The sequence below is a fragment of the Terrapene carolina genome, unplaced genomic scaffold, assembly GCF_002925995.2.
Source record: "Terrapene carolina triunguis isolate 2854851 unplaced genomic scaffold, T_m_triunguis-2.0 Scaffold210, whole genome shotgun sequence".
In the NCBI taxonomy this organism is placed as follows: Eukaryota; Metazoa; Chordata; order Testudines; family Emydidae; genus Terrapene; species Terrapene triunguis.
The window spans coordinates 7,412,400-7,426,156 of record NW_020664561.1 but is presented as its reverse complement, the minus strand read 5'-3'; positions in this window follow the sequence as shown (position 1 = coordinate 7,426,156).

Genomic DNA, 13,757 nt, shown 5'->3' with positions numbered 1-13,757 from the left:
GGTTACAGATTGCTATAATAAGCCATAAATCCAGTGTCTTTGTTAAGACCATAGTGTCTAGCAAACATAGGTTCTGGAACCAGGAGTGCTGCCTCGCCTCCTGGCTTGAAGTGATTTCCATCATATATAGGGTTTACAGTGTGGTTCAATGGCTCCCAGCACCCCCACCATACAAATTGTTCCAGCACCACTGCTAGCAAAGTTAGGAATTTAAGATCCCAGGCTTGTCTTTTGAAAGTGTTGTGTGGGTTTCTTTTATGGACAAGGACTGAGAGGTCAGATATAGGGTGATCACCCGCCCAGGGCTGGGGGAGGGTCCAGGGCTCCCCACAACGGCCCAGGCTCCATAGGAGGTTCTTACCATGGCCTGGCTCCAGCTTCTGGTCTGCACAGCAGGCGGGGCCTCTGGGGGAAGAGGAGGAGTGGGGGGGGGCACAGAGGGGGGCGGGACTCCTCCATGCGTCCCGTTTTTGCCTTTTGAAAAGGTGGTCACCCTAGTCTGATACAGAGTGATCGCTTTGTGAAAAGTGTTTGCCCGTGTGTTATATGGTGCTTTTGTCTTTTATCATTTTCCTGTGCGAGTTCATTCGAGAGCACAGTGATTGCTGGTTTCACCTGCATAGTTGTTGTGGCATTTAGAGCACTGAATGAGGGACAACACATATTGTGATAGGCTTGTGTAAGAGCAATGGTATTAAAAAATGTGTTGTAGAGGGTATTGATCATCAAAGCATTGGAGATATGTCTGCAGGTTTTGCATCTGTTCTGCCAGGATATAGTGCTGCTTTGAGTTGATGGGTCCTGGTCTGTGGGGAGCTTGCATCTGATGATGAGCATGGTGAGGTTGAGGGTTTTTTGAAGGCAAGATGACGGGGTTCAGGAAATATTTCTTTCAGCATGTGTGGAGCCCATTGAGTATGGGTTCTAACGTTTAATGATACCCCGTATGGGTTCCAGTGTGGGGTGTTAGGTGACAACTAGAGGTGTGTGGTTGAAGGGGAGGGGAGTTTCTGTATTGAAGCAAGTTCTCTTGACGTATTTTGGTGGCCATTCCATGATGTGATCTACTTCTCTGGTAGAGTGTCCTCATTTGGTGAAGGCATTTTTAAGTGTGTTAAGGTTTTTATCCCAGACTTTCTCCTTGAAGCATATTCTGTGGTATCTGAGTGCCTGACTGTAGATAACAGATTTCTTGGTGTGTTTGGGATGGTTACTGGATCTAACCGGTTCCATTGCTGAAGCTGGTCTTGGTGTCCAGGAAGTTGATGCTGGTGTGGGAGTGTTCTAGAGAGAGTTTGATGGAGGGTGGTGGTGGTTGAGTTGAGGTGGAAGTCTGAGGGAGTTTAGGTCATCTGTTCAGAGGATGAAAATATCATCTATGTACTTCAGGTATATCATAAATTTTTGTGGTGCATTTGTCCAGAAATTCTTCCTCAAGATGACCCATGAAGAGGTTGGCATACTGGGAAGCCATGCTAGTACACATAGCTGTTCCTGTGGTTTGAACAAAGTGCTTGTTGTTGCATGTAAAATGGTTATGGGTGAGGATGAAATGGATGAATTTGGTGATGTATTTGGGGTGGATATCTGAGGATTGTCCATTATCTTATAGCTATATGAGGCAGGCAGCAATGCGGTCATGGTGAGGAATGTTGATGTACAGGGAGGTAACATCTATGGTGGAAAGGTCAGTGTTCTGAGAGAGGTTGTTAATGTTGTGGAATATCTGGAGGAAACAGGTTGCGTCCTGGAGGAAGCTGGGTCTTTGTATGGTGAGTGGTTTGAGGATGGTTTCTATGAGTCCTGATATTCCTTCAGTAAGAGGCAATGGCCAGATAGGATGGGTCTGCCTGGGTTCCCTTGTTTGTGTATCTTGGGAAGCATGTAGAAGGTCCCTTGCTGGGCTCATGGAATATGAGGTTGTAGAGTTTCTCTTGCAGTTGTTTGGGGAAGGATTTGATGATATTCTTAAATTCCTGGGTGAATTATGGTGTGGGGTTTTCTCTGAGTTCTTTATGATAGGTGGTATCACAGAGTTGTCGGTTGGCTTCGTTGACATAGTCATCACGGTTGAGAACTATAACAGTGTCCCTATTGTCTGCTGGTTTGATCATTGTCTGATGTCTGGATTTCAGGGGCTGTATAGCTGTCCTCTCAACAGTGGAGTGATTATAGTGGATGTGAGGTTTGTTAAGGATTTCATTGTCAATTTTTTTGCCTGGAGCAATCAATGTAATAATCAAGTGCGTGTTTTTATCCACTGTTGAGTATGCAGTCAGATGATTCTTTTTTTCTTATGACTGTCAGTGGGGGTGCAGGATGATGTTGTTGTTCTGAAAGAATGCTTTGAGGTGAAGTTGGTGGGAAAAATTCTTCTAGTTCTCTCCATGTTAGTATGGTATCAGGTTCTGTGGTGTGGCAGAAGTTCAGGCCCTTGGAGAATACAGAAAATTCAGCTCCAGTTAGAGGTAGTCTTGATAAATTGATGATGTTGGGGGTGTCGTGTCATGCCCATGTGGTGGGTCCTGGTGCCATGGTTTCTCCCAGGCATGTTGTTCTGTAGATTGTGCACGAGTTGTAGTTGGTTCCACGTCTTGTTTTTGTGTTGGATGGCTGTCATCAGGGTTTTTTTTTTTATAGTTGTTTTGGGTTTCTTCCCTGATCTCCAGATAGGCTTCCTGATATTTTTTTCATTCCAGTGTGTAGGAAAATGTGAGGATTTCTTTCCTAAGGTGGGCCCTTCTGGAAGATGTGAGGTACAGGAGCTGTTTCCTCACTAACCCCCCTTTTTTTGTCCTATGACTGCAGAGGTGTTACCGGGCCACTTGAGAGGTCCCTTAGAATGTATGTTAACTAGTTGTTCTAAATAATCTGTTCCACTTGGTATTTAGCTGTGGTGCTCTGAGTACCTTTGAAAACCTGAAGAAGAGCTCTGTGTACCTCAAAAGCTTGTCTCTCTCACCAACAGAATACAAGATATTACCTCACCCACCTTGTGTCTCTACCACCTAAATTGTCTCTTTTGTGATAAGTGATTCTGTCTGAACCTGCCCAATTTGGCAGCTCCAGTACCCCAGATGACCCTGTCTCATGTCAGAGTGCTTTCAGGAATAACAATGTCCTTTCACAAGAACTGCCTCTCTGGCAAACCCAGCATTTGCACTGGTATGTCAGTAGCTCCATCATGTTCCATCTGCCAAGAGCTGGCTCATACGCTCACTCACCCTACAGTATATGGCTCTGTTGGGCTGTGAAAATGGCCTGAATTATGTATGTGCAAACCATCATTTCCCCAGATAGGAGTAAAACAGGGCTATCTAGGTATCAGAAGGTAGCCTGCAAGAGCTTGCCATGTTCAACAGATCCTGTTGAATGTTCCTGTCACTAACACCAGTTCAACCTCTGTTAAGTCAAGGGGAGTCTCTGTGTGTCTGTGTATGATACAGGGGCAACTGGGAACAGAATTTGGCCCACTTGAGGGGAAATTGCAGTGTAAGGCCATGTCTATGCAACTCAATCAAGCCCAGTGTGGCCCTTGGTCTCCATTTTGGGCTAGACCACATGCAGAAACTTCAGAGTCTGATGCAGTCTCTGAGCTAAGTGGCTTGGCTCCTCTAGCTCAGGCATTAGTGTTTTATGCTTTTAGGGCCAGTGGTCCCAGGTTCAATCCCCACAGATGACAAACCAGCCAGGGTCATCACATTACATCTCCCCTGGTGGTTTGCACCTATTTCAGCCAGCCCTGTGTTCCTGCACTGGGGCAATTTCTGGAGTCAATCTAGCTCAAGGAATCCAGCTCAGCACAGGGGGAGCCAGATTCAAGTACTTTCAGAGTTGCTGCATCACATCACTAGCAAGAGGCCCCACCCAACTCAGATCAGTGGGCTAGGTGTGGTGTATACCTGCATGGCAAGAGAGATGGCTCCTGCACCCAAAAGAACATACAATCTGAATAGACAAGACAGACACAAGCTGGGAGCAGAAACAGGCCCAGTGTGGAGAAGTGAGCTGCCCAAAGTCATTCAGGGAAAGAACTGCACATGGGAACCCATTTCTCCCGAAGGCTAGTCCGGGGCCATGCTGTTTCTCAGATGTCAATAAAACACTAAACTTGGCAGAGACTTTCAAAGCTTTCCTAACCCAAGTTTTGCTCAGATGTAGGGACTCTAAAACACCTTTGAAATGCTCTGCATTTGCCATGTGTTCTAATAGGCACCTGTATTTCCTGTGGTCAAGGCTGCTGATGTACCAGTAAAATTGCAGACACCAACAACCTTCCCAGTAATGGAGATGATGGTATTAGTAAGAATTGAACCCTTAGGAAAATTCATTTCAGTCTGATTTTTTTTTACAGAAGACTAGCAAACAGGGCCAGCTTAAGGCATAGGCACTATGCATCTTTGCCTGGAGCCCCAGTGCCTGGAGTCATGTGATTACACCACTCTAAGGTTTCATTTTAAAAAAAAGTACATTTCTCACCCTCGTGGTTGGGAAGAAAAGCTTAAAATGAAGTCTGTTGCAACTGACACAGCCTGAGTCTGCAGTCGGCCAATGAGGTGAACAGCCCCATACACCTCAGTAGGGTGTTCAGTCCAGGACTCTGCTCTGGGGGCCCCTGACAACCCCACCTCAGCAGGAGAACAGTGTATCTGGCCCAGCCCTCCCACCCATACAGATGCATCCCAGCTGCTGGGGTAAGTACTCAGGACATCATTACAAATGGTGGCCCCACATGGAGAAGGCTGTAGGAGGCTTACAAATCTCTAACCACAGTCTAGCCACTAGAGGGGGACAAAGAATCACACTGTGTTACTCTGGGAACAGGCACGTCAGCCCACCCACATTGAGGGGGTGAATCGTACCAGCCAGAACTAGAGTGAAAGCGGCTCTCATGGCAGCCATGTAGGCTGTGCACCAGCCAGGCATGGGAGCACAGATATAAAACCCCAAGTAATAAAGCTATCGAGGGGCCCTGAAAAGAAGGGAGCCCCCCCTGCTATCTAGTGCTTTGTGGAAATAACTCTGGGCCCACGCACAAATGTGGGACTAAATGCAGAGCTGGTTCAAAAGTAAGTTAGACAAAAAATGGCTTTTTGTCAAGCTTGAAAATTTTTACAGAATTTTTTTTGGTGGAAAATGAATTTTTTAATTTTTTTTCAGCTATATGCTGAAAACTGAAACGGTTGGGTAAAAAATTCTGATTCTGGTTAAAAATTCCAGTTTACCAAAACTTGGAAACACTTACTGAAAACTGAGGAAAAATACTGAAAATTGTTCTGGAAAACTGGAACTTTTTTGTTTTTTCAGCTTTGGTTTTTCATCAGAAATACCGCGTGTGGGAAATTTCAAATAAAACAATTTTTGTCATTGAAATTTTCCACAAAAAATAATTGGTATTTTCTGACCAGCTATAGGCTAAAGTTCCTTATGAGCAGTGTAATCCACCCTCTGACAACAATTTCCCTAGACCAGCTTCCAGCAGTGATGAGGACCTAGGGAGACACAACATTATATCCTTCCCACAATGCTTTGCAAACCCAGGGGTTAATAAACATAAATCTATAGCTTTGTTCTCATACATAGCATGGTCATTATTACAATCCTCCAAAGCATTTTCTCTTGCCACCTTCTTATAATGGGAACATTCAGAAGGCTGCTTGTCCTCTTGTCTCTGGAATGGGATGAAGGAGGTATGAGTTTCTTATGGGCAGCTCAATCAACCATTGTCCTGGATTCTTTGCTTTTTCTTGTAATATTTTCCTCCTTAAAGAACTTGCTTATTTTCCTCTGTGGTGTCTCAATGACCCCAAATAACAGCCAGGACCAATTTGTCTTCCTTTGCTTTTTCCCTGCTCTATCTCTCCACACCCAGAGTCCCTCTGTCAACAGTTTTATTTTGCCTCTCTTTGTCACTGGCTCGTCTCTCACTCCGAGTCTCTGCGTGCCATAGCACCTTTCTACTCTTCCCTTTTCTAAATCCATCAGTTTGATGGGCAAGCACTTTCATTTCAACCTGCAGCTGCCTGATTTGTCTTCTCTTTCAGCATCTCCCAGCTTCTTCACGTTAGCTTTCAGTTTCTTCTTCACTGGACCACTTCCTGGGCATTCCTCTTCCACGTGACAACATTCCCGGTAATGCTGCTGCCCTGCCTTGAGAGATCGATTGCCCTTTTCTTTTCTGGTTCTGCTTTCAGTGCACTACCGTTCTGAAAGGCTGTAATTTGTCCTCCTGTCGTGTAGATGTGCGCAGTTTCCTCTAAGTCAACATCTATTGCCTGACCACCCAGGCTCTTCACCCGCGGATGTGCATTTGCCTTTGCTTTAATGGGTGGTTTTGCCACTTCCTGTTTTGGATGTGAAATCTGCCATCTGGGGTTGGAATTGTGTCTCAAAATGTAAGCTAATTAGGGTAAAAATGTTTTTAAATTAAACGGTCAAAAACATTTTTTTTCATATTTTCAGTTCACAAGAATTTTTGCTATTTGGATTTTGTGTCCCAGTTCGAGATGAGAACATTTAAAAAAATCTCAAGATTTCATAGGATGAGAAAACCATGGGTACGTCTACACTGCAAAAAATAAAAATAACCAAATCCCCACAGCAGCGAATCTCGGAGCCCTGGGTAAATGACAGGCTCATGCTAAGGGGCTAAAAAGAGCAGTGTAGATATTCCCACTCCTGGGCTCTGAAATCTGGCCAGGGGAGTGGATCTCAGAACCCTGGGATCCAGTCTGAGGGGGAAAGCCTACGCTGCTACTTTTAGCCCTGTAGAGCAAGCCTGAGTCAGTTGTTCTGGACTCTGAGACTTGCTGCTGTGCTTATTTTTTTCCTAGGGGTATTCAGTTCTCTCAGTAGAGTCCCACAGCCTGCTTCTTCTAGTCTCTTCCCTTGATAACAGCACCTCCTTCCCCCAGAGCTCTCACTGTTGCTAGGAAAGGCAGCTGCTTATATCCCCTGGCTCCCTTACCCAGCATTCCTTGCCAGCTACTAATTCCCAGCCATCCCTCTGGACCACAAATCCCAGCATGCTTTACTGCAGGAACAAGGCTAATACTGAATCACAGGTCTGCCTTAAATGGCTAAGACACCCTGTTAAGGGGCCTTTGGAACGCTTTCCTGCCTGTGGTTCAAACCAGCCTGCACCTTTCAGACACACTGCAAAGCCCATCTGTTTGAACTGGTAGTAGCCGAGGAAGGGATTTCTTACTAGTGGGAATGTGTGCGCTTTATAGTCCTGCAGACTGGTGATCCATTGAAGTAAATGGATCCTATTGACTTCAGGGGATGTAGGCTCAGGCTGTGGTCTGGGGGTGGGGGGAGGAAGGAGAGTTGATGCTGTTGCTGCATTGGGCAATGTCTATTTTATAACGCCCATGTTGTTGTGTTTTTTAGATGCCCATCAAGAGCTCTGGATGGGCACCTTGTGGTGCAGAATTTGGATCAAAATCCGAGTGGCTACATTGGCCAGATGGGGTTCCTAGGGCGGCCATGTGTCCCTGAAAACAAGGAATTTCCCTGTTTCTTCAGGGCCTGACCTGAAATCTCTGTTGGTTTAACCAAAATGCATGTTTTGTCCTGGTGTTTTCATTAGCTGTTTGGGGTTAGAAGAATTAACCATCTAATCTAGTAGGTGAACATCACAGGTTGAAGGGACTGCTGGGTCAGTGCCGTCACTATCAAGAACACAGTGTGCTCTAGATCAACCAGGAGGTATGGCCTTCATACAGGAATACTGGGAGAAGTTTGATGGCCAATGTTATGCAGGAGTCAGACTAGATCTGTGGTTTTCAAAACTGTGGTCCGTGGACCCTGCAGACTGTCTAAGATTTCCAACGGGGTCTGCACCCCCATTTGAAATTTTTTAGATGTGCGCAAATGTAAAAAGGTTGAAAACCATTGGACTAGATAATTAGATTTATCCCTTCTGGCCTTTAGACTCTGTGGATCCCTGAACTTTGCTCAGCTGCTCTATTAACTGCTAGCCAAGGTAAGGCAGTGCACAAGACCTGCAAGGAGAGAGCAGTGACAAGGACTGTCAAAATAGCTTTCGTCATGCTGATTGGATGATCTGTAAGATATGCAGAGATAACAAATAACCTGACTATTTGGCTAATTAATAGTAATAATATTGGTATGTAGCTCTTAGACAACAATGGGTTATCCTGATTTTTTTTCATGGCCATTTGTAATACATATTGATGCTGCACAAGGTAGCTCTGGTGCTGTTTTATATGAATGTCAGCAGGGAAAGCTTTGGGTGAGTCCTTTTTGAATCAAGGACATGGCCACCTCCAGAAAGGAAGTATCATTACTGTTCCGGGAATTTGGAGAAGGTTTTAAATGGACATTGGCAATGGCATCCGCTGAGGATCTATTTTTTTGTTTTAGGGAACACTAGACCCACATTCAAGCCAATTAGTAGAATGGAACTGAGTAAAGTACAAGAGGAACTGGAATGATAATAAGCCAAGTGCTTAAATGTAAGAAATTTGGGGCAGAAGCCAAATGAAAATGAAATAAAAGGCTATGGTCCAAATCCCAGGGTCTTGCTGAGAGAAGGGAACAGACAAATATAGCATTCCTTACACAGACACTGGGTCAAAACCCCAGTTAGTGCTGCTGGAGGCAGCTCATGTGTGGGCAACTGCATGAAGAAATTAGGGGTAGTGGGGAAAACTAATCTAACAGTGAATCAATGCTGCTGGTCATGCCGGCCTGCATGCAACCTGAGAGACCAGAGCCTCTCTCCATAACACAGTGAACCCTTAACCTAATTTATTGATTACACCCACCTTGAGACATGCAAGAGAGGATGAGAATATATCCTAGTAATCAGTGATCATCTCTCCAGTAGGCAGATGCTTGTTTATGGGACACTTCTCTCTAATTTGTCTGCCTAGTTTTGAAGGGCACCTATCCACCCCCCACTCCCACTGCTTGGGGTTAGGAAATGTCACTGGAGTTTGCCTTGGCTACCGCTCCATTAATACAATATTTGTAGGAGAAGCTTGAACCTATTCCTGATTCTGCCTTTATCAGCTGCTGGAAGCCCTATAGAAAGCAAGAGTTCTCGACCCCACAGGTGAACTTTATCAACATCATTTGTAGGTAGGCAATGGGGAAAAAAATCAAATGAACTAAATCTTTGCCTCAAAGCAACAGCAAACTAAGAAATCATTCAAATTAATATCCATTGTTAATATAACTCGAATAAGTTTGCAGTGTTGTTGTAGCCGTGTTGGTCTCATGATATTAAAGACAAGGTGGGTAAGCTAATATCTTTCATTGGACCAACTTCTGTTGGTGAGAGAGACAACTCTAATATGTATATTTCTCTGAGAATCAGCTTGTGAGATATATACTACACTAATAAAACACTGTCTAGAAGTGTATCCATCCAAAAGGGGGGGAAATATTGTTGAAATATGTGGTATATTATATGGGCAGCATTATTAAAATACATAAATGTGAACTTATATAAAAAGGAAATTCAACAAGGATATACTGGACCATGATGAGAATGAAAATAATGTAAGAATACAAGAGGGTTTTTCTAAATTACAGCACGTTACATGTATGTTTTTTGTCTGTTGAAAAATGGTTTGAGATCAGAGTTCTGTTCCTGGCTCTTCCACTGGGTTACCTTGGGCTTTGCTTCTTGGTACCTCAGTTTCCCCATCTGTACTCTGGAGATAATGATACTGACCTCCTTTGGAAAGCGCTTTGAGATCGAGGGATGAAAGGTGCTATAAAAGAGCTAGATGTTATTATTATATTGTATTATTTGAGAAATAGAGCTGGTTGAAACCGGGAAATTATTTCACGAAATAATTTCAAAATTGTGTTTTGTTTTATCAAGTCCAGAATGGATCCATTTTCCATTTTTACCTAAAATGTTCTGTGACATTTTTGTTAATATTCATACTGAAATTTTGTATCTGAATAATTTTCAAAATCATTACTGAACATTTTCATTTGCCCGAATACACAGTTTTAGGGTAAACCAGAAATGTTGATGATTTTGAAAATGATTTGGATACAAATGTGATAATATATCACAGAAAATGTCACAAAAATGGAACATTTTGGTAGTGCTGACAAACTTTTGCAAAAAGTTCTCATTTTTTAAATGTAGCCAGTTTTCAATGAAAAAACTTTTTATACTAAAAGTTACCACCACTTCTCAGAAATAGCAGGTGATCACATAATTAAATCCTGCATTGTAATGTACAAAAAGACAGAGTTTAAACTGAGGGTATGTCTACATTACAGTGGCATAGCTAGGGCTAACACCGTAGTATAGATGTTTCCAATATCGACGGAAGGAATTTTTCCACTGATATCCTTAATCCAACTCTCCGAGAGGCAGTAGCTAGATTGATGGAAGAATTCTGTCGACCTAGCAGTGTCTACAGAGTGTTTAAGCTGATCTAACTATGGCATTCAGGGTATGAAACGTTCCACACTGTGAGCAACGTAGTTAAGTTGATTTAATTTTTAAGCATAGACAGTAATGACTGAATATAGAGTATGACTCACTGTGAATATACCATTTATTCCATACATATAATGCTTAGAAAAATCACTTACACTTTTATGTCAGCTTATGAAAAAAATCAGTTTTCATATTAGTTTAATTTGCAAAAATAGAAATGTGTTACTTTCAAACCAGTAATGCACAAATACAAATTCTGGGCACAACACATTTTAGTGTAAAAGAAATACATCCACTCTTCAATGGAACTAATTAGGGCTGTCAATTAATCGCAGTTAACTCATGTGATTAATTAAAAAAAATAATCGTGATAAAAAAATAATCACGATTAATCGCAGTTTTAATCACATTGTCAAGCAATAGAATACCACCTGAAATTTATTAAATATTGTGGATGTGTTTCTACATTTTCAAATATATTGATTTCAATTACAACACAGAATACAAAGTGTGCAATACTCACTTAATATTATTTTTATTGCAAATATTTGCACTGTAAAAATGATAAACAAAAGAAATAGTATTTTTCAATTCACCTCATACAAGTACTGTAGTGCAATATCTTTATTGTGAAAGTGCAATTTACAAATGTAGATTTTTTTGGTTACATAACTGCACTCAAAAACAAAACAATGTAAAACTTTAGAGCCTAAAAGTCCACTCAGTCCTACTTCTTGTTCAGCCAATCGCTAAGAGAAACAAGTTTGTTTACATTGACAGAAGATAATGCTGCCCGCTTCTTATTTACTTCACCTGAAAGTGAGAACAGCCATTCGCATAGCACTTTTGTAGCTGGCATTGCAAGGTATTTACATGCCAGATATGCTAAACATTTGTATGCCCTTTCATGCTTTGGCCACCATTCCGAAAGACCTGCTTCCATGTTGATGATGCTCGTTTAAAAAAAATGCATTAATTAAACTTGTGACTGAACTCCTTGGGGGAGAATTGTATGTCTCCTGCTCTGTGTTTTACCCGCATTCTGCCATATATTTCATGTTATAGCAGCCTCGGATGATGACCCAGCATATTGTTCGTTGTAAGAACACTTTCACTGTAGATTTGACAAAACGCAAACAAGGTACCAATATGAGATTTCTAAAGATAGCTACAGTACTCAACCCAAGATTTAAGAATCTCAAGTGCCTTCCAAAATCTGAGAGGGACGAGGTGGGGAGCATGTTTTCAGAAGTCTTAAAAGAGCAACACTCCGATGCGGAAACTACACAACCCAAACCACCAAAAAAGAAAATCAACCTTCTGCTGGCAGCATCTGACTCAGATGATGAAAATGAATATACTTCAGTCTGCACTGCTTTGAATCGTTATCGAGCAGAAGCCGTCATCAGCATGTCCCCTGGAATGTCCCCTGGAATGGTGGTTGAAGCATGAAGGGACATATGAATCTTTAGCACATCTGGCACGTAAATATCTTGCAACGCTGGCTACAACAGAGCCATGTGAACGCCTGTTCTCACTTTCAGGTGACATTGTAAACAAGAAGTGGGCAGCATTATCTCTTGCAAATGTAAACAAACTTGTTTGTCTGAGTGATTGGCTGAAAAAGAAGTAGGACTGAGTGAACTTGTCTCACATTGTTTTATTTTTGAATGCAGTTATTTTTGTACATAATTCTACATTTGTAAGTTCAACTTTTATGATAAAGAGATTGCACTACAGTACTTGTATTAAGTGAATTGAAAAATACTATTTTATTTTTACTGTGAAAATATTTATAATAAAAAATAAATATAAGTGAGCACTGTACACTTTGTACTCTGTGTTGTAATTTAAATCAACATATTTGAAAATGTGGAAAACATCCAAAATATTTATATAAATAGTATTCTATTATTGTTTAACAGCACGATTAATCGCGCAATTAAACACAATTAATTTTTTTAATCGCTTGACATCCCTAGAACTAATTAATATTTGACCTATGTTAGGCTAGTTTGAGGTTAGGACACACGAGAGAAAAATGCTGAGCCAACATCTGTAACAGGGAGACATCCATGTATTTAAATAAGCAATACTTGATGGAAGACAAACTTGCCATATTAGAGGCAGTGTGGTCTGGAAGATAGAGCACTGGCCGGGGTTCGGGAGATGTGGAGTTGATCCGTGACTATTTCCCCACCGTGATATAATTGCAGCCCTAAGTATGGGAGATGAAGTCTAGCCAAGGAGCCCACTCTATAGAAAAGAATGGGCATGAGGCATCCAAACTACAACTCCCATGAGGCGCTACACCAGCATTTCAGAACAGAAACATTTCAGTTTGGGGGCATGTAGATTTTGGATCAAAAATATTTTTTTCTCTGCTCTTTCAACTTTAACTTTGGTATTTCCAGCCGGAGGAGGGCTTACCCATGGTTTACATTTAATCAACAGTGGGAATTACACTGATATGGTGCCAAGATTTTAACAAGAGCCTTCCACAAACATTTCCTCCAGTAATCTATGATAAACCAAAGACAGGGAGGCTTGCAGAGAACAGGGATGAGGGATTTGGAATCGATCCATCCAATTTACCATTGAAACGAAACCATTTGTTAATAAGCAAGGTGTAAAGGGGAAGCAACATCACTCAGTGTTCATGCTTATACTGTGTGCGGTGGAAATATTTATTCTTTATATCACTGTGTTCCGCTTGTGTAATGGTAAAGATTTCTTGAAGGGAATCCAGGGTATCCTGCCCAGGGACACTGTTTTGACAATACTTGTTGCAACCTGGTACATTCCAAAGGAGGTGAGACTCATGTGCATTTTAGCAGTCGTTTTGTCGGGCCGAAGGATAAGTCATCTCGCAAGGGGCTAATTTAATAGAATCCAGTTGTTAGTTAGTCCCCATAACTCTCCCTTCAATTGCCTTTTTAGCAAGGGTGGGTGGGCACAGCTGAAACAAGCTACTGAGGCCTGGCCTTCCTCCCCCTGCCCCCAATGACTGCATTCCTCCCCAGTAGGGTGACCAGGTGCCTGGTTTTGGACTGGAACACCTGGTCAAAAAGGAATCCTGACGGCTCCGGTCAGCACCGCTGATCGGGCCGTTGAATGTCCGGTTCGTGGTGCCGCAGTGGGGCTGGCAGGCTCCCTGCTAGCACCGCGCCGTGGCCCACACGTGGCTCCCAGGTCCGGAAGCAGCCGGCATGTCCAGCTCCTAGCCTTAGGGGCTGCCAGGGGGAGTCCGCATGCTGCCCCACCCCCCGCCCGCAAGCGCAGCTCCCATTGGCTGGGTCGGGGCAGGAGAGGAACTAGCGCC